This window comes from Odocoileus virginianus, chromosome 20 (assembly GCF_023699985.2).
Source record: "Odocoileus virginianus isolate 20LAN1187 ecotype Illinois chromosome 20, Ovbor_1.2, whole genome shotgun sequence".
In the NCBI taxonomy this organism is placed as follows: domain Eukaryota; kingdom Metazoa; phylum Chordata; class Mammalia; order Artiodactyla; family Cervidae; genus Odocoileus; species Odocoileus virginianus.
In genome coordinates, this window is record NC_069693.1 from 10,986,125 (window position 1) to 11,005,768 (window position 19,644).

Genomic DNA, 19,644 nt, shown 5'->3' on the forward strand with positions numbered 1-19,644 from the left:
TAAAATATATGTTTTTTAAAAAAAGGGTGTGTGTCCGGTCCCCTTGGGGGGGGTTTGAGGAGTCTTAAAAGTGTTCAAGGAAGGCCCGGGCCTGGGTCAACTCGAGGGGCTTTTTCTTTTTGGGGCTATGATGGGTCACGTGGGGAAAAGCAGATCAAACCCCCGTGGTTCCAGCCCGGGGCCCCAGGTCTTCCTGTTTGTGGGCGGCATAGGGGTTTTACTTCTTCTGGGCTGCCTGGGGGTTTTGTTTTTTAAAAGAGGTCAAAGGTCCCCTTTCTCACAGCATTATTAATTGCCCCCTTTAGGAGAAACTAATTCCCGCATTATTTGTTCAATATAAAGGGATTCTTAAATTTTTTCTTTCTTTTACAGTGTTTTCTTATAATTTTTTTTGAAATTTAAAATTTAAATTTTTTGCTAAACTTTGTTTTGTTTTTTTTTCACAAACAAAAGGCAGGTGGACCTGGGTGGAGATCTACAAAGGCTTCATAGGGTCCTGCTTGATTACAAATTCCCCCTGGAGTCGCCCCCCCCCTACATGGGGGGAAAGGGCAAAAAGAGTTGGAAATAATCTCAAGTTTTAAGCTTAGCATCAAAATTTGTTTTTAAGACAAAAATTTTTTTTCTTTTTTTGATTGCCTTTCCCTTTTAAACCCCTTTGGGCAGGGAAAATTTGAAAAAATTTTGGGGCATATTACAAAAGAGGGTAATGATTAAAAATACACAATTTTTTCCTATTTTCCCAAAAAAGTCCTAGTTTTTGGGGGGACAACAAGGAAGAGTTTCGAGTGTTTTCCCTTTTAAATTTTTTTGTAGATCCCAAATGGGCCCTTTGCAGTGAGGGTCGAATTTTTAGGCTGTTTGTTCCAATTATGTGGCCCAAATCGAGAAAGTCCCCCTTTGAAAAAGTATTTTGTGCTGATCAGAGAGACCACCCCCCAAAAATAAATAAAATAATAAAACAATTATAACGTTAAAAAAAGGGTTTTTTAACCAAAAATGCCAAAGACCAAAACAAATAAAGCCTTCAAAACTCAGGAAATCCAAACCCCAAAGTCCTGCCATTTTTTTTTTTGGGCCCTTTCAGATTTTTTCTCTTGTAGAAGTCCCCAAAAAATGAAGATTTTGCCTCCCTGTTCGGGGACTGTCTTTTTTATTTACCTGACAAGGCTGCTCAGAACATAAGAATCATTAACCTCTGGAGGAACAAAGAAGAGAGAAAAGAAACATATTTGCATTTTACTCACAGAGGGAATTTACTCAATTGCTGTCAGTCATTAGTAGCTTGAGGGGAAGGGCTTTGCTTTATCTGGAAATCACAGATCAAACCCAATAATATTTCAGCCAACAAAATCCATAAACTCTAAAACTATATTTACAAGTTGTTTCAGTAGCTCATCTTTTTTGTTAAACACTTTTATGATACCATCAGGTTTTTTAAATTAGGATTTAAAAATTTCCTTTACCAGCTGAGCCACAAGGGAAGCCGCCTGGGTTGGGAAGATCCTCTGAGAAGGGAACGGCTACACTCCCCGGGTTTTGGGCCTTGGGGATTTTTTATGGGCTGTGAAAACCTGGGGGCCAAAGGTCAGACCCCGAACTGAGCAAACCCTTAACCCTTTACTTTACTTTTTCCTACCCAGTTGCATTTGGGATAAAAGTGAAATTGAAACGAAAAAACCAGAGTTTTTTCAAAATGGTTCCCTTTCCCCATATGAAGCAAATTTTTGCAAAACCCTCCCCAGTACAAGAACCCCTCTGTGAGGGATTAAAAAATATGGTGACACACAGTGAGCACAATGTGATGGGGTAAGAAACCCTTTATTACAATAACGAGAATTATGACTTGGAAAAATCGGGCTACCCGGTTTTTCGGGAAATTCCCTTAAATTTTTTAAAAAATCCCCTATTAATAGCAACCATCCCCCAGTAGAACTCTAGAAGAAACCCTTTCATTTTTTAAAGATGTTCCCCCTGGTATTTAAACACCAGTGATGCTAGCCAATCTTAAAATTTGCCTCTGAGTGCCTAAAAAGTTTTTCCCCTGGAAAAACTAACCCAAAATTTGCTAGAGAAAAGGACCTTTCCAAACTTTTCTTTTTGGCAGTCACTAAATTCCCCGGAAAATTTTGTTTTTTTGTAAGAGAGAAAAACCAAATTCCAGTCCCTTTGTACCCGCTATAGAAAAATTTAAAATTTTTTTACCTAATTAAAAATTAAAAAATTTTAAACCTTTAAACAATTTCCCTTTTCCATTTTTAAAAACGTTTATCATTTTTTGTATCCACATATGTCTCTTGTTTTTCCTTATCCAAATAAGCAAAATTATCCTGTTGTTATAGTTCAAGACAAACTACTGTTATTTTCTATATCTTCTTTTGACAACAAACATACATCTACTTGCATTCCAGTCTCTTACCATTTTTAGTAACTGTAAATACATTGTGTTTCTAAAATCCCTTACAACTTAAAACCAAGAAACAAGCAATTGAATTGGATTTCTTTTTACGAACATTAGATTTCATAAAGTATATGACAGACATATTTCACAGCACAATTTTTCTTTAGGTGGCACAAGATGTGTGTTTAATGAACCCATTTAGTGTTTTCATTTGTAAGAAGGTAAAGATAAACATGCACTTGTTCAGTGGTCAGTGTTTCAGTGTTTTATCTCACACTGATTTCAGTCTTCAGTGCCTTATCATCACTTTACTGAATTTAGTAAAACCCTAAAGTTCTAAATTCCCAAGAATTCGGAAAAACAAAATATAACTCTTTTAAAGAGTTTACCTAAAAATGTCTCTACCGTTTATCTCTATTATTTATGATAATATCATCATAGTTAATTTTCTTGCATCCCAAATTTTTTTTAAAGATTGGACCTTTTTTTACCTCGCAACAGAAAAATAAGTGCAAATGAGTGTTTAAGACAAAAGTTGGGGGACTCGTCGCCATAAATTTCACAAAACCCGGGTTAAAAACAACAAACTAACCTGGGGTCCATACCAGAAATGGACTTAATATTGAACATTTCCCAGATTATGTGAACCTTAGAAATACTTTATTTGTAAGCGCTTACTTTTCTTTAAGTCAATTAAATGGAGCTCATTTAGAAATGAATCTCAGGAATATTAAAATAAGGGGGGGGACAAAGACACAAACTGACATAAGTATATTAATAAGATTAGGTCCCCCAAAATTTTTTTATCAGCCCTTTTTTGGGCGTTTTCCTTTCCACTTTTTTCTCACTTCCCCTGATTAAAAATTATTCTTCTTTTTTTTTGTTTTTTCTAATCCCCGATGCAAGGGCATGTGGGGTTTCATACCCCAACCCAAATATTTAGCCCATCCCCCCCTGAATTTGACTGGTGGAGTCTTAGCCAAAAATAGACCTTGGGAAATGAATCCCCCATTTATTCTTGGGGAAAAGTTTTCTTTACCGACAAAAAGGGAAGCAGAAGGGGCTTGGCTGGGGGGTTTATTTTGGGAAAGCCTTTAGAGGGTCCTGCTTGGGTTTCAATCCCGTTCCCCTTCCCCTGGTCTGCCCCTGGCTGGAAATTTTTAGCTCCCGGAGAAAGGGAAATTTAGCACAAATCCGGGGAGACCACAGGAAAAAAGTTCAGAATGGGCCCCCTTTTTATCCTTTTGAGTGAAGGCTATATTTTTTTTGGGGGGCCCAGTGATAAAGAAACGCCTGCAATGCAAAGGGCAAAGGGAGGGGGCAGATCGATCTTTTTGGGGGCATAAAACCCCCTGGGGAAAAGGAAATGGCAAACCCCCGTCCGTTTTTCTTGCTGGGGAAAGCCCATGAACATAGGAGCCTGGTGGACTACAGTCACAAAGAGCAACTGAAAAGGCCCACAGGTCATCCATTGTCAGGAGGGTAGAGCTGGTGTGTTGCTAACAGCAAAAATTCTGTTTCTCAATTTTTGTTCGTGTTAGAGCAAACTGTTGTTGAGGAACCAATAAAGGAAGATAAGCTGGTAATCTCTGTCTTCTGAATACTATTATAATCTTAGGGTGAAACCCCCCGGGTTCCCAAATTTGTGTTTTGGTTAGGGGAGGCAGAGTTGGGGTGTATAACATTTAGAAGAAAATGAATCTTAGCCGAAACATCCCACAATGAATCCTTTTACCCCAAAAAAATGCATGAAAGCCCGTCCCTTTTTTAAAACTTCACCAAAAATACAAAGATACTGAACCCGATAATAAAAAGAAAAATTTAAGGCCCGATGACTTCAGCTAGTTTTGGGGAACCCAAAATTCTTAAAAACATATTTTTAAACTTATTCCTTAAAACAATCACGCCTAAAAGGGCCATGTCTCCCCCTCCATTTTGGGTTTGGGGCAGAGACAGCAAACCAAAATTTTTTAGGTGTTTTGAGCAACTCACTGAATGGCCCCAGGCCAGCCTCAATTCCCTTCCCCCTTTTAATTTTTTTTCTACAGTTCTATAAAATCTCGTGAGAAGGGCGCAATATTTTTCAAGAGTTTCTTTTAGCTTGTTCTTGGTTTTAAAAAAATCAGTGTCTCCAAAGGCTGAACAATTTAGCGTTTCTGTTTTTTTTAGTCAGGGGCCTTTAATTTTACTTTTGCTCTTACAGACATTTTGGGAAAAATCTCCATCTCGTAGAGGGGTTTTTTCTTGGCCTTTTTGCTTTTTGTGGCTGTTGGAAAACCTTTCTTTGTTTTTCTATCATACAGTACTTTCTTGAGTGTATATGAATGGATATAAGAAAAAAGTTTTTATACTTTTATACTGTTTTGTTCTAGTGCATCTATCAAAAAAAATTGTAATATACACAACTTTCCTGGCCAGTAGTGGATATAACAAAAGAGCAGCAGAAGGATATTTTGAAATAGTGGTTTCTAGTGGGGGGGCAGGGAGCTTAAATATGGTTTGGGGAGGAGGAGGGAAAAAAACTTCCCGGGAGTAAAAATAGGGCCCCCCCTGTCCATGGAATTTTCCCGAAAAAGAAATACTGGGAATTGGGTTACCATTGCCTTCTCAGGCGAAACTCGCCTACCCCCGGGATCGATCCCGGTCTCCTAGTGGGGTCCCGCAGTGGCAGGGGAAATTTTTGAACACAATTTTAAGCTGAGAAGCCCTAAGAAGCCTCTAGGATGGATCGTGCAACACGGGGAATATAGGCAATATTTTATAAGAGCTGTAAATGGAAAGTGCCTTTCAAAATGGTCAGTGAAATAATTTTAGAATTTTTAAAAAGACGGGGGGGTTTTAGCCTGTGTGGGGTGAGAAAAAGGGTTCCTGGGCTCAGCTCAGGGGAAAATGAGGGGGGCCAAAAGGGAGGAAGGCCCCCGGAAGTGGGGTTGAGTGGGGGGACAGAGGGGCCCGGCTTTCCAGGGTCCACTGGGAAACCCCGGGTGGAAGGGCGGGGTTTTCTCTCTGAGGGGTTTGGGGTTTGGGGGCCTCCAGCGCTGGGGAAGCTCTGTAAAGGGAAAACGAACTTTTCCACCCTGGAAGTCAAATTCAAGCCTCATTGCGTTTTGGGAGAAAGAAGGGTTTCGTTTTGAGTAAGGGGGAAACACTGAGGGCCCCCATGGGGGGAAAAGGGATCCAGGGGGCCAGGGGAAGGGGGGGGCACCCCAAAAACAGAACATCCCGGAACAAAAGGGAGGGGGAGGGAGGAAAGGGAGGACAGGGGGGACCCCCGGGGTTTTGCAGGAAACCGGAAGGGCATGTGAAACCCCCAGGGTTTTTTGGAATCCCAAAATCAAAAGACATTGATAAAAAGGCCAGAAAAGGAATTTTAGACAAGGGGGTTTTACTGCACCCCTGGGTGCATCAGGAAAAGGGGGTCCCAAAAAAGTGACAAAATCCTTTTTTGCTCCTGGGGGGGGGGGGGGGTTTTCGGGGCGGCGTTGGGAGTTCCCGGTGATTAAGTGGGGGGGAGAGCGGGTGGGGCCCGGGATCGGGGGGGGGGGGGAGGGCTGAAAAGCGAGGTCTGTGCAGCCCTTGGTGGGGCTGTGTTTAGGCATCACGTTTCCAGGACCCACCCTTTTGTTCCCCCAGCCCTGAAAGGGTTTACTGGAGGTTTTTTATCTTTTCTTTTTTTTAAACTGGGGCAAAAAACTTGCCCCTTTTGCTTGGTGGTTTTAGTGATTGTTAGTCCCCTCGTGGTTTCCTTGCTGTTTTGGCTCAAGAAGCTGTTGTCCACCCAGGGCACTCAGCCCCCGGGCCCAGGGTGTCTTAAAACTAGAAAACCCGGAGAGCGGGGAAGGGGGGGAGAAAGGAGGGTGGGGCAGGGGCCTTTTTAATGTGCAGAGCCCAAGGGGGGAATTTTTTAGAAAAAAAAACCCGGGGAAAAGGGGGATGGGGTTTTAAAAGGGGGGAGGGGTTAAAGGGGGCCCCTGCCCTGAGGGGGGGAGGGGGGAAAAACAGGGAGAGGATTAACTCCGATCGGAGGGGGCGGGGGGGGCTGCGTCCCCAGTTTTTCCCTTCTTGAGGCAAATAGAGGCCCCAGGGGCAAACCAAACACTGTTTGGGGAATTTCCCCCGCTTTTCCCGGGCCCCGCCTTGGGAAGCACCCGAGCATTTGGGTCCACACCTTTGGGCCCACACCCCTTCCTCCGGGGCGGTCCCTTACACTCCCGGGGGGGGCCTTTCCCTGGGGCAGAGCCTTTTTCCTTCTCTCTGTTCTGACCCTGTTTTTGTCCCCTTTGGTTTACTGGCGGGGGCCCGGGCCCGTGCGCCCCGACCCCTCTCAAGGGGGCCCTCCCCGGCTCCTGGGGAACCCCCCCCCCGCCCCTGAGATCAGGAAACCCGTCTCCGCAGCCCCGGGTTTTGCGCCCAGCGGGCCCCGGGTGCCCGCCCGAGGACCCCAACCCCCGGGGTCCCCCCCGGAAAAGCCCCGTTGGGGCCCCCGCAGGCCTTCCACCCACTTTGGGGGCTTTGGGCCCGCCCCCAGGACCCTGTTCTTCCAATGGCTCCTGGCTTCTCTCCAGATCTCCTTGCCAAAATTGGGCCTCTGTGTACTGGGGCCAGAGTACTTCTGAGAGAGAGAGTGTGAAGTGAAATGGAAAAACCAGCTTTACTGCTTTGCCACACACGGGGGGCCCCAAAACAGGGCCCAATGCCCTCAAAACTGTGGGCCTTGGGACTTTTCTTTGGGGGTTTCCCGCGGTTTTTTGTTTCCCCCTTGAAAATTTCAATTTGGGCCCGGGGTTTATCCCTGCGGGGAATCTAAGATCTCACAGCCCAGGAACAAAATGAGCCCTGCCCCCCATAGTGGTGAGTCTCCTTTCGCTTCAAGCAAGATCCCCCAAAGGGGTAGGGAGTATCCCCCCACCTGCAAATCAGAACCAAGGGAGCCAAAAGAATAGATCAATAAAATATTTTAAAAAAAAAAAAGGCTTGTGGTTGGTCCTGGAAGGGGGCTGAGGCGGTCTTTTTGGGGTTCAAGGAAGCAGAGCCTGATCCCAAAGCGAGTTCACCCCTTTTTTTGGGGCTGTGATTTGGGGCCCCGGGGCAGCACAGCATCACCCTTTTGGTTCCAGCCCCGGGCTAGGGTCCCTTCCCGCTTGTGGGCGGCATAGTTCACTTTTTTCCCTCGGCAAGGGGTTTTCAGATTTTGTAAAAGGGGTCCAAAGGGCCTGGCTCCCCAAAAATTTTTTTGATAAAACCCCTTAGGAAGAGCTAACAGTCCTTAGTCTTTTTTAAAAGCTCGATATTAAATTTTTCCGGGTTCCCTTTACAGTTTCCTTTCTTTCTGTATTGTCTCACTTCTATTATTTAAAAATTTTGTTGACTGAAGTTGTTTTTCTTTGCTATGAGGCAGGGGCACATGGGGGGGGATCTCCCGAAGCCCTCATAAGTTTCCTTTTTGGCTCCATTCCCAAAGGGGACTCCAAACCCAAGAATTTGAAGGGAAAGGACACAAGAGCTGGAAATAATCTCAAGTTCCAAGCTTCATTAGCATCAACAGTTTGTGTTGAGGAAATATTATTTCTCTCTTTGATTGCCTTGTTATAGCCCTTGGACCAACATTCCCAAAAAAATTGAAAACATATTTTCCATGGGTGATAATTTATTAATGAAATTTGTGGGTATTTTCCCCCAAAAAATTTCCCATTTTAGAGGGAACAAGGGGAAATGAAATTTTTGAGTGTTTTTCCCTTTATTAAAATATGGGAAAGGGGCCCAGTGGTCTTTTCTGTGAGGCTAAGCTTGAACTGTCTCGTTTTCAATTTGTGTTTCAACTGAGAAAACCTTTCTTTGCAACGAAGAAACCGTGGCGCCCAAACAAAGACCCCGCCTCCCCAAAAGGAGAAAAAAAAGTCAATCATAAAAAATACATTGGCAAAACGAAGTCTCAAACTGAAATTTCCCGAAAAAAAAGGAACCAAAAACATTTTTACCCTAAAGGAAAACCCCGGCCCAAATCCCGCCATTTGATTTTGCTTGCAGATTTCTCTCTTCTAAAGGGCCCCAAAAATTTTTAAAAATTATTGCAAAAAGTCAGGAGAAGTCTTTTTTATTTTTCCGGGGTAAGGCCGCCAGAGTTCCCGCATCTCCCGACTTCTTGGGGGAAAACCCAAAAGGGGAGAAAATTAAAAATAAATTTTCCCCTTTTTCTCACAGAGGGCTTTTACTCAATTTTCTGTCAATCACTATAGCTTTAGGGGAAGGGTGGGTTTAAAATTTTAGAAAATGAAAAAGAAAAATTTTAAAATAATAATAAATTTTATGTTTTAAAATATTTTATATGTATATAACTGTTTTATATACATTATATATTTTATAATATGTTATATATTATTTAATTAAATAATGGTATTTTATAGTATGTATAATAATTGAAATATAAGTGTAGGTAAATATACTTTACAGACAGTAAAGTGTATATAATAAAATATCAATATAAATATTATTTTATATATTATATATTTGTATATATTATCTTATTTATCTTATGTATTATATATCATATATTGTATATCACATATAAATATGTGATATATTTGATATGTGTAATCACATATAAACATATGTGATAGTGTATATATTTATATAAATATATATTTATATATTATGTTTATAATAAATATATTTATATTTTATATATCATTCAATTTTTATATAAATTTATATTTATTATTCCAATAATTAACTAATAATTTAATAGAAATATATTAATATATAATTAATAATATATTAATTTATATGTAACATATATTTATTTACATATTTATATATATGGATATATTACAATTTATAGTATACATTTATTTAGATAGTTATATTTACATATATAGTTATATCCAATATATAATATATATATCATGTATATAATATATAAAATTATATAGAAATATATACCATATAATAATAATAGCTATATTATAATATATTATATAATAATAAAATAATGCAATTATTATATATAGAAGATATATTATATAGCAATAAAATAAGTATATCTTATGATTCTATACTTGTATATTAAATATTATTTATTCATTAAATATTATATTACATACACATAATATTATATAAATATTATATTATATTATATATATTACTGATCAGGATTATATTGCATTAATATACACATTTGTTAAATAGACAATATATTACTATAATAAACATGATATGTTATACCTTATATATTTATAAATTAACATATGTTAGATAATGATGATGATAATATTATTTAATATTAATAATGATAATAATAAATACCATGACATATTATTATATATTTTAATATATATTCATATGTAATATTGCCGGGAACCATTATGGGAGGTCCCGCCCATGACGAGGTCACGAGGAAGAAACCTGACAGGCAAGGCCGTCTAGGATGAGGGACCCTCCAGGTTGGCCTCGGCCTCTACCCCACCCTGGATCCTCCCCCCTTTTCTGCTGTTGGTCTTGTTTGCCCTGTTGCAGATTCTTGTGTTGCCTGCCGAGAGCTCTCCTGCTCCTCTTTCACTGAATGAAGACCAACTTAAAACCCTAATTAATAAATCTCCTGGACGCTGGTACCCTATGAAGGGGCCAGGGATGAAGGAAATGCTTCAATTCAAACCCTTTTGCTGGCATTCTGGCTTGTTTGATAAATGTGTGCTCTCATTGCAAAAAATGCTCATGATTGTTCTAAACATCCTAAGCATAGTATGTTAACAAAAGAAACTATTAAGCATAGGCCCCTTCGCGGGGTGAGAAAAGCTCCACAAATATAATAGCCACATATGTGCCTGATAGAAAATACTTTAGATAGAGATTAGCTGGCGACTTCTTGCAGGTAGTTAACTTTTAGACTAAGAGCCTGTTTTGTGCTATATCTGCTGTTTTTACAGTCCTTCGCATTTCTGTTCTGTAAAAATGTAATCCTATCTAGTTCCCATAGAGATGACGCCTATTAGAAAGAAAATAGATTAATCACAAGAAAAACAGGGTCGGCTACTGAAGTTGCTTAAGTCACACCAGGTGCAAGCCATACAATGTTAGCAGGCCTGAAGGCCAAATGATAAGAAAGACTCTTCTGAGCGAAAAGTATGTGGGTGACATCCTGTTTCTGTTGAAGGTCAAGTTGCTATAATGTTTTGAGATGACCTGTGTGTAAGCAATATGCACTTCCCCAAAAAAGATGTTAAAGGTATAAAGGGGCCGTGCAAAAATAAACTCCAGACTCAGCCCCGAGCTTTGTCTCACTGTCTCTCTCATTCGCCGACGCCGTTCATCCTGAGGGTTCCCCTGAATCCTGCTGGGGCTGGACCCCAACATATTATGTATTATATTACATATATGATATATAATAATTAAATTGAAATACTATATAATATTATTTATATAATATTATTTATAATAATATTTATTATATATTTATTTTATATATTTATTTTATATAATAATATTTATTTATTTTATAATAATATTTATTATTATATATAATATTAATATAATAATATTTATTTTATATATTATATATTATATTTTCATATTTAATATATTTATATACAATCTACTTCAATTGTATAATATCATTTATATATTATATAAATAATACAGTGTATCTAATAGCTATAATTATTATATGATATAATGATAAAGTATATGTAAATATACTTTATATTTATATAAACTAAAGTATATATAATAAAGGATAATAGTAATTGTATGCAATATATAATATACTTTGATATATAACATATATTATATTTTACATGATATATAATAATATATTATATATCACATATATATATATATCATATATGTATAATAATATATAATATATATTTAAGCAATATATGTATAATATATATATCAATTTTATAAAGTATAATGGTTGTATTTATATATAATATATATAATTCTTATATATATGTAATTATTTTATATAATATATAATATAGTAATTATATATAATGAAATATAAGATATAAATTAATAATATATCTCTATATGTATATATTGTATATTTATACATAAATTTATATGTGTAATCCTCTATATAAATATGTGTTTTATTATTAACATATATGTTATATATATTTAATATAATAGTATAATAATAGCCAGGGACTGGACCGGGGGAATTTTGGCTACGTGTGTGAGAATCAAATACGGAGGTGCTTCTGTCTCCATAGAGCTGAGAAAGCTTGCTAGGGCTAGTGTGGTTGCACCCGAATCCCTGGGCACGCTGTGGCCATCAGAAGCCGTGCAGAGACTCCAGATGGCGGGAGATACATTTCCCAAAGCTGCTTTAGTGCAGGAGTCTCTGAGGGCACTGACGGGCCTGTCTGTTGACTCTTAACTTGGAAGGAAAACGTGTAAATGAGCACTGGGTTGCCTCAGAACCCCGGGAAAGGACTAGAAGGTGTGAGATGTCTGTGTCCTTAGCACAGAAAAAGGTGCTTCCACTGCATCTCCTTGAAGGCGGATGTCATCCTGTAGCCTCACACGGCTGCCGAGAGAAGTGTGGTGGGTCCGGCTGTTCCACACTCAAACCAGGAGAGCGGCCAGGTTGGTAGAAGGGAAAGTTTGCCCTATTTCAGATGCCAGCAGGTCAGAGGGAGGATGGTGGACAGCTGTCCAAAGGCCGACTTACTGCTCCCCGACCCAAACACTTAGTGGCAACCAGTAAGGCAAGAGCTTTTCCAGACAGAAATGTGAGGGGGTCACTATGTGCAGAAACAGCACAGTCATCTGCTATATTTTGTAAAGAAAATAAAAGAGAATTAGTTAAGACTTGTTGACTGACTAACCAAGGTTAAAAATATCTACTTGCTATTGAGTAATTCCTATATCGACTGTCCCTCCTAACAGGTAACAATTTTTATCATAAATTGCATTCTGAAGGAAAACCGTGGCAGCTTATGTCCTGGGTGCAGTCTGAGCATCATGTAATTAACATCTCCACTTGGTGCTTTGGTATCTATAAGGTGGCTCACGGGATATGACTCAGAATATTATCTATCGCCCTTCAGAATCAACTAAATGTCCTTGACTGTATTTAATGACTATGTCATTATTATTTAGTCTCCTTTGACTGTTTTCCTTTGCTTTCCCATCTCTCACTTCTTTGATTGCAGTCATTCTTTGACTAAAGTTTTCCACAGACAGAAGTCAGGCAGGTACATGGTAGGGAATGGGGGGCAAGGACTTTAGGGTCCTGCTCCTGTTTGAATACCTGTGCTCCTGGAGAAAGGGGATGCAGCTAAGACATTGTCTGCCCAGAGGGTGTGCAATGGAGATGGTGAGCCCTTGGGTACCTGTGGGAAGCCTGGAAAGGGGGATTTGTGTCCTTTTGGGAGTGGAGGCAATCTTAGATGAGAGACTGTTGACATAGGCACTGAACAAAACAAAATATGTGCCAATTGTTGACTGAACAGAATTAGTGGTTTTGATAATATTGGATGTTGGGTCTGGGGGCTCTAATAGATGAAGCCACAGTATTAATAGTAGTCATCCAGTATGGAATGGCCTAAATTTTTTCCCAAAATTTCAGCTATGCAAGGTTCGGCAGTCAAATGGAGAAGTGGGGATAATCACCCCTTTATTAATTAGGGTTTTACAGAATTTTCATCTTTGAAGACTCTGTTTTCATTTACTTTGGAGCACATTAACTGTTTTAACTTGGGGGGGGGGTCGTTCCTAGGATGTTGTCTTAGGAAACCAATTTGCAATCACAAGAAAATTGGTTTAATTTTAATATATGTTACAGTGTCTCTGCCCATAAAGGATATTTTAAAACAATGGCTAGTATGACTATGGGAAATTTAGGGCAGGCATCGGTTAAAGTGAAACATTATATTCTTCTCTTTTATATGTAGTTGGGCTTCCCTGGTGTCTCAGATGGTAAAGAATCTGCCTGCAATACAGTAGATGGGGTCCATCCCTGGATCGGGAAGATCCCCTGGAGAAGGGAATGGCCATCACTCCAGTGTTCTTGCCTGGAGAATTCCATGGACAAAGGAGCCTGGAGGGCTACAGTCCATGAAGTTGCAGAGAGGTGGACACAAATGAGCAACTAACACTTTAACTTTTCGTGTGTAGTTACCTGCATTGCCAGCAGATTCTTAACCACTTAGTCCACTAGGGAATCCCCAGATGTCTTTTTTTTTTTTTCGTTTCATTTATTTCTATTAGTTGGAGGCTAATTACTTCACAACATTTCGGTGGGTTTTGTCATACATTGACATGAATCAGCCATGGAGTTACATGTATTCCCCATCCTGATCCCCTCTCCCACCTCCCTCTCCACCCAATTCCTCTGATGTCTTTTTATCCAAAATATTTCTGCAAACACTTGGACACACAAAACTCCTCATATATACTATGTATTAAGACAGGATCACACCTGGGTATGAATGTGGCTCTGACTTCTGGGCTTTTATTTGTAAAAGCATGAGGCAATCCAAACATCAGGGTCTCTTACTGGTAAAGAATGAGTGACTGGATGTAGCGGGGGTGGGGGGCAAGCTTGCAATCAACGCTGATGACAGCTATTCTCTTCAGGCTCGAGTGCCCTGAAGTTACAACCCCTAAAACTCTCAGAGTGCATTTAGTGCAGTGAAAGTTGCTTCAGTTGTGTCCAACTCTTTGCAACCCCATGGACTCTAGCCCCCCAGGGTCCTCTGTCCGTGCACTTCTCCAGGCAAGAATACTGGAGTGGGTTGCCATTCCCTTCTCCTTTACCCAGGCGTTGCATTTCAGGCAGATTCTCTATCATCTGAGCCAGTGAACTTAAAGTATGTCTAAATGACTCAGCCTTGGGGAAAATGAATAATCTCTGAAGAGCAGGGCTGCAGGCACTGACATTGGGCTCATTTAAATCTGGGCACATAGGACCTAGAATCCAGGAGGTTCCAGATGACCTCTGTGCTCACAAGGCTCCTGCTTTTCAGAGCTGTGTCTGATTCCCTCTGGGTAGATGTCTGGGGAGAAAGGGCTTGTCTCTGATGAGGCTGGTGTCCTTTCCCATGTCCTCAGTATCCCCTTTCTCACCTACAGCTTCCTAGTCTCTGTCTCCAATCCCTGTCCACATTATGCCCTCCTGGGGCCCATGTTGAAGCCTCCCCTAGCCTCAGTCTACCCTTTCCCATCCTGCCTATCATATTGTCTAGGCAGTCGACAGCCCTCCTCTGCTTGCTGAGTTCCTGATCAACCACGTGTGAAAAGGCAGGACAGAAGTGGGAGCTGTCTGTGTTGCTGGACTGGATCAGCTCAGAAATCTTGCTAGGAAAGGAGGGCCCCAGGAAGGATTTACAAGGTAGATCACACTTGTGTTCTGTAGTGTTCTAGGTTGCTTCAACAGGACCGCCATGCCTGGACATGTGAGACCTTCTCCAGCAGGTGTGTTTACTCCATCTCCAGCCCAGATTCTCACCCGAGTGGTCTAACCACAAATGAATGTTCCCCACCCTCATTTCCTGTTATTGCAATATTCTTTTTCCTGTGTTATTATTTTTTTGGTGCACTGGGTCTTTGTTGCTGTGTGTGGGCTTTCTCTCTGCTGTGAGTGGAGGCTGCTCTCGATTGAAGTGCTCACGCTTCTTGTTGTGGTGGCTTCTCTTGTTGCGGAGCACGGGCCCTAGGCAGGCAGGCTTCAGTAGCTGTGGAGCATGGGCTTAAATGCCCCAAGGCATGTGAAATCTTCCCGGACCAGGGATGGAACCCATGTCCCCTGCATTGGCAGGTGAACCATTAACCACTGGAGCACCAGGGAAGCCCTACATTTATCTTTCTTGAGACATGTAACTCTTCTTCATTTCAATGGTAGATTGAATCCTACTGCTGTTGCGTAACCACTAAGTTGTGTCTGCATCTTTTGTGACCCCATGGATTGTAACCCACCAGGCTCCATGAGATTTGCTAGGCAAGAACCCTGGAGTGGGTTGCCCTTATCTCCTCCAGGAGATCTTCCAAGCCACGGATAGAACCTGTGTCTCTTGAATTGGCAGCCGGGTTCTTTACCACTGAGCCACCGGGCAAGCCCAGGAGGACCCTGAGGTGTACCAAAAAGGGACTCAGAGCCAGGCCAAGGGAGATGATTGGCTAAAGGAAATCCAGAAGAAATGCCCCATAAAAGTGATTCTAACTACCATGAGGCCCGAACCCCCAGTCTTTCTGAGCCCTCTGCTGTGTCTATCCACAAGCACCCTTTCCCTCCTAATAAACACTTTGCTTGCTTCACCACTTTCCATCTCTAGGTGGAGATTCACCTCTACATAGATAATGAGTCAGGGTTTGTCACGGGCCATTCTCCCTGGTGGTCTAGTGGTCAGGATCCAGTGCTCTCCCTCCACAGCCCGACCTCGGTCTCTGGCCAGGAGCTGCAGCCCTGCTTCGAGTCAGTGCAGGCCGAGGTCAGTCTCCTGCCTGGTTGTGTGCTGACCTCCTCCCTTGCTGGGCCGAGGCTCCAGCCAGGCGCAGGGCAGGGGAAGGGCCAGGTCTGGAGAAGGGAGGGCCGAGGGATCTGAGCCCCCTGGGGCCGAGGGCTGGGGAGGTGTTCAAAGGGCACCTTCTGGAGGGGAGTCTGAGGGGCTCAGTGTGGGGCGCAGGGGTAGCGCTGTGGCCCAGACCCGGGAGCTCGGAGGCCGGTTCCTAATCTGAGCAGAGGGGCTCTGGTGGTCTTGAGAGAAGTTGGGGGTGCACAGGACCCAGACGCCAGTCAACAAGGGACTGAACAGGGTCAGAGCAGAGGGAAGGCGAAGCTCTTGTGAACTCTTAAGGAAACGCATTATTGTGTTAGAGGACTTATCAGTGTGGGATGTTTATGACCAAGATTTCAGTTTGCTTGTGATTGATACATCCCAGCTCTGCCTGCCTGACCAACAAGACTTATTTGAACCTGGAGAGACATCTCTAACATGATGATAACAGTGTTCAGGAGACAAAGATTACCCAGCTTGCCTTCCTGTATTGGTTCCTCCACTGCAAGAACCAGGAAAAATACAGAAACCAAATATTTGCTGTAACCGGCAACGCACAAATGTTACCTTCCTGCCTGTGTGCCTGTTCAGTCGTTCTTTGTGACCCTTTGGACTGTGGCGCCCCCCAGGGTCCTATGTCCATGGGATTTCCCAGGGAAAAATCCTGGAGTGGCATGCCATTTCCTACTCCAGGGGATCTTACCGATCCAGAGACCAGACTCAAGTCCCCAGCATGTCCTGCATGGCAGGCATATTCTTTACCGCTGAGCCACCCTGACAACATATAGACTTCACCCTAAAGAAATGAAGGGCATCTGAACTCTCCTGTGGTCTCCTGCCTGTTTCTGGGCTGACTTCCTTCTCCTGGAGGGCTGAGATTCCAGTCAGGGGCAGACCAGGGGAAGGGCCAGATTGTAACCAAGAAGGACCCACTGAGGCTTTCCCAGAATAAACCCCCAGTCAAGCCCTCCACCAGCCTTTTGTCTGTAGAAACTCTTTCACCAAATAATCCATCTAGGGGCTTCCCTGGCGGTCTGTTGGCTAAGACTCCACCAGTCAAATTCATGGGGTGAAGGCAGGATCCAGGTATGGGAACAAAGATCCCTCATGCCTTCTGGCGAGGTTGTGGGGGAAAAAAAAAAGGATAAATTTCATCAGAGCAGTAAGAACATCCTGAAGGGGAAAATGTCAAACAAGACAAAATAATAATACTTGCGCCATCAAACAAAGTCAAGGACTTTTCTTCCTCCAGTTCTCTGGATAATATTCTGTGCCTTATGTGTGAGCTGTTTTGCAGTTACCAAACCCCCACCAGGCTGAAGAAGTTAACTGCTGCCCACAGCAGGTATACCCCAGACTGGTTGCAACAAGAAGGTTGATGCTGCGGCCTCCCCACTACCTCAACACCAGCCAGGGCTCCATAAACACTAAAGACTCCACATACCTGCTCTAGGCTGGGACTCACGGTCTTGGGGGCACTAGGCCAATGTGGCCTAATTTTCCTAGCAAGGGAGTAAAGCTCTTTCTTTCTACCTCACCCCAAATTCTTTCTTACAGACGTCACTCTGCCTTGGTGTGCAGAGGCTGAATTTTGGTAACAAATTTGGAGTCCTGTGTAGGGTTGGCTTAAGGGTGACCCCACGGGTGAACCCTGGCTCCATCACACTCTCTAGAGTTTTCCTCCATGCAACCTCTTTCCAGAGTTTGGAATGGTGGGAAGATTCCTTCAGAGGCCTGATCCCAGAAGACCCGTGTCAAGGAGGCTGAGCCCCAGTCGTGCTCGGGGACACCAAGGGGGTAGAGGGGGGAAGAGGAAGGGCCGCCCTAGAGGGTGGGGAGGCCACCTTCGCCTCAAGGATGTTCCTCTCTTCCTCCAGCCCATGCCAGCTTGAATGTGGTGCTCCAAGGAATTATTTTGAGGATGGAGAAAGACAGCGTCTGGGACACTGAGACATCTTGGTCAGCATCTGGGTGAGTCCCCCGCTATGTATCCGAGGCTCCTTCAACATGTCCATCTGAGGAACATTTGTTTCCATCTGGGGAACGCTGAGTGCCTGTCTGGTTAGTTTCCATGTTGGAAATCCCATGTGTGAGGTCTAAGGACTAAGGTCATGGACGTGACAGGAACTGGAAGCAGCCACTCTGAGCTTTATGCTTTCTGGTGTCTCTCCCCTGGTATCAGATTTCCATCAGCTAATGAGGTCTGGTTTGTATTTGGCTCATGGGTGTCTGTTAAAAAATGGGAAATGCTCCTTTGATTCCCTCTGATATCCTCCTAGGACAAATTTTGGAAGACTAGTCAACCTATGGAGAAGGCAATGGCACCCCACTCCAGTACTCTTGCCTGGAAAAGCCCATGGAGAGAGGAGCCTGGTAGGCTGCAGTCCCTGGGGGTGCCAAGAGTTGGACACGACTGAGCGACTTCACTTGAAGTTTACACTTTCATGCATTGGAGAAGGAAATGGCACCCCACTCCAGTGTTCTTGCCTGGAGAATCCCAGGGACAGCAGAGCCTGGTGGGCTGCCGTCTGTGGGGTCGCACAGAGTCGGACACGACTGAAGTGACTTAGCAGCAGCAGCCAACCTACAGGTTTAAACCTATCAACAAGGACAAAAGAGTTTAACACTATGGAGTCACAATATTCTTTAGACTTCGGAGAAAATGGTTGAGATGAAACTCTTTTGAAATTTCAGAACTGGTTCCTTTTGCATGTGCAGTTGGAGAGAGATGGCTTGATAACACACTTTAGTTTTCTAGAACACTCACCCTGAGAGAACAAAGATACTTCTAGGAGAAAAGTTGATGTTAAGCCTCACCATGTCCCTGAAGTATTAATACAAACACAGCCCACACGGCCTGCGTTTCAGCCTTGGCTTACTTAGAAGAATTGAAACCGAGTCGGGGGCAGGGGTGGAAGGAGGGAAGAAAAAGAAGCCTTTGACCTCAAGTGTGTACATTTGACTATTCTCATTGTTTTTCATAAACCGACAAGTTTAAATGCAGTGCCTGATTCACGAAATGTAAAATGATGAAACAGATCTCTGCTCGTGTGTATGTCTCAGTGAGTGTCTTTATCTTTAGAAAATATTCCTGAGATTAACTTCTAAATGAGCTCTATTCCATTGACTTAAAGAAAAATAAGCACTTACAAATTTCTAAGAGTCACAATATCTGAGAAATGTTCAATATTAAGTCTCTGTCTGGTACTGACATCAGTTTAGCTTCGTTAATTATGTTTGATTACTAGAGGCATGAGACACCAACATTTAGCCTCAGCACCAACTTTCATTGTACCTAGTTCTACTACTAGTCAGTAGGTCACACCTGTTGCAAAATGTATCAGCATGAAAGTTCACTCACACTGATATATTGTCATAAATATCTGAGATCAATGGTATAAAGCCTTTAGGTAAGCTCTTTAAAAGAATTATATTTTGTTTTTCTGGATTCTTGGGAATTTAAACAATTAGAGTTTTGTTAAATTAAGCTCAAGGATGAGAATTCATTGAAGATTAAATCAATTTTATATAAAATACTGAAACATTGAGTTCTGAACAAGTCTATGTTTACTTACCTTTGCCTTTTATGAAAAAACACTAAATATATTTCAGTTTCATAGTAGATATTTTGTACCACATAAAGAAAAATTTTGCCATAAAATATGTATGTTTTATAGGGTATAAAATTTAATGTTGTTAAAGAAAATAAATTGCTTGTTTCTTGGTTTTAAGTTTTAAGACATT

At 42.0% G+C, this 19,644-nt stretch overlaps 1 long non-coding RNA gene across 2 annotated transcripts; it reads left to right on the forward strand.

The window, feature by feature from the left end:
• The first annotated feature begins 11,435 nt into the window (after positions 1–11,435).
• LOC139029858 (uncharacterized) lies at positions 11,436–18,939 on the forward strand. 2 transcript variants are annotated; one of them, XR_011482104.1, is made up of 2 exons: positions 11,436–11,947; positions 17,778–18,939. It is a non-coding gene; the product is annotated as an uncharacterized lncRNA (long non-coding RNA). The 2 variants fall into 2 exon arrangements; XR_011482103.1 differs by lacking the exon at positions 11,436–11,947 and adding an exon at positions 11,982–15,834.
• Positions 18,940–19,644: the final 705 nt, after the last annotated feature.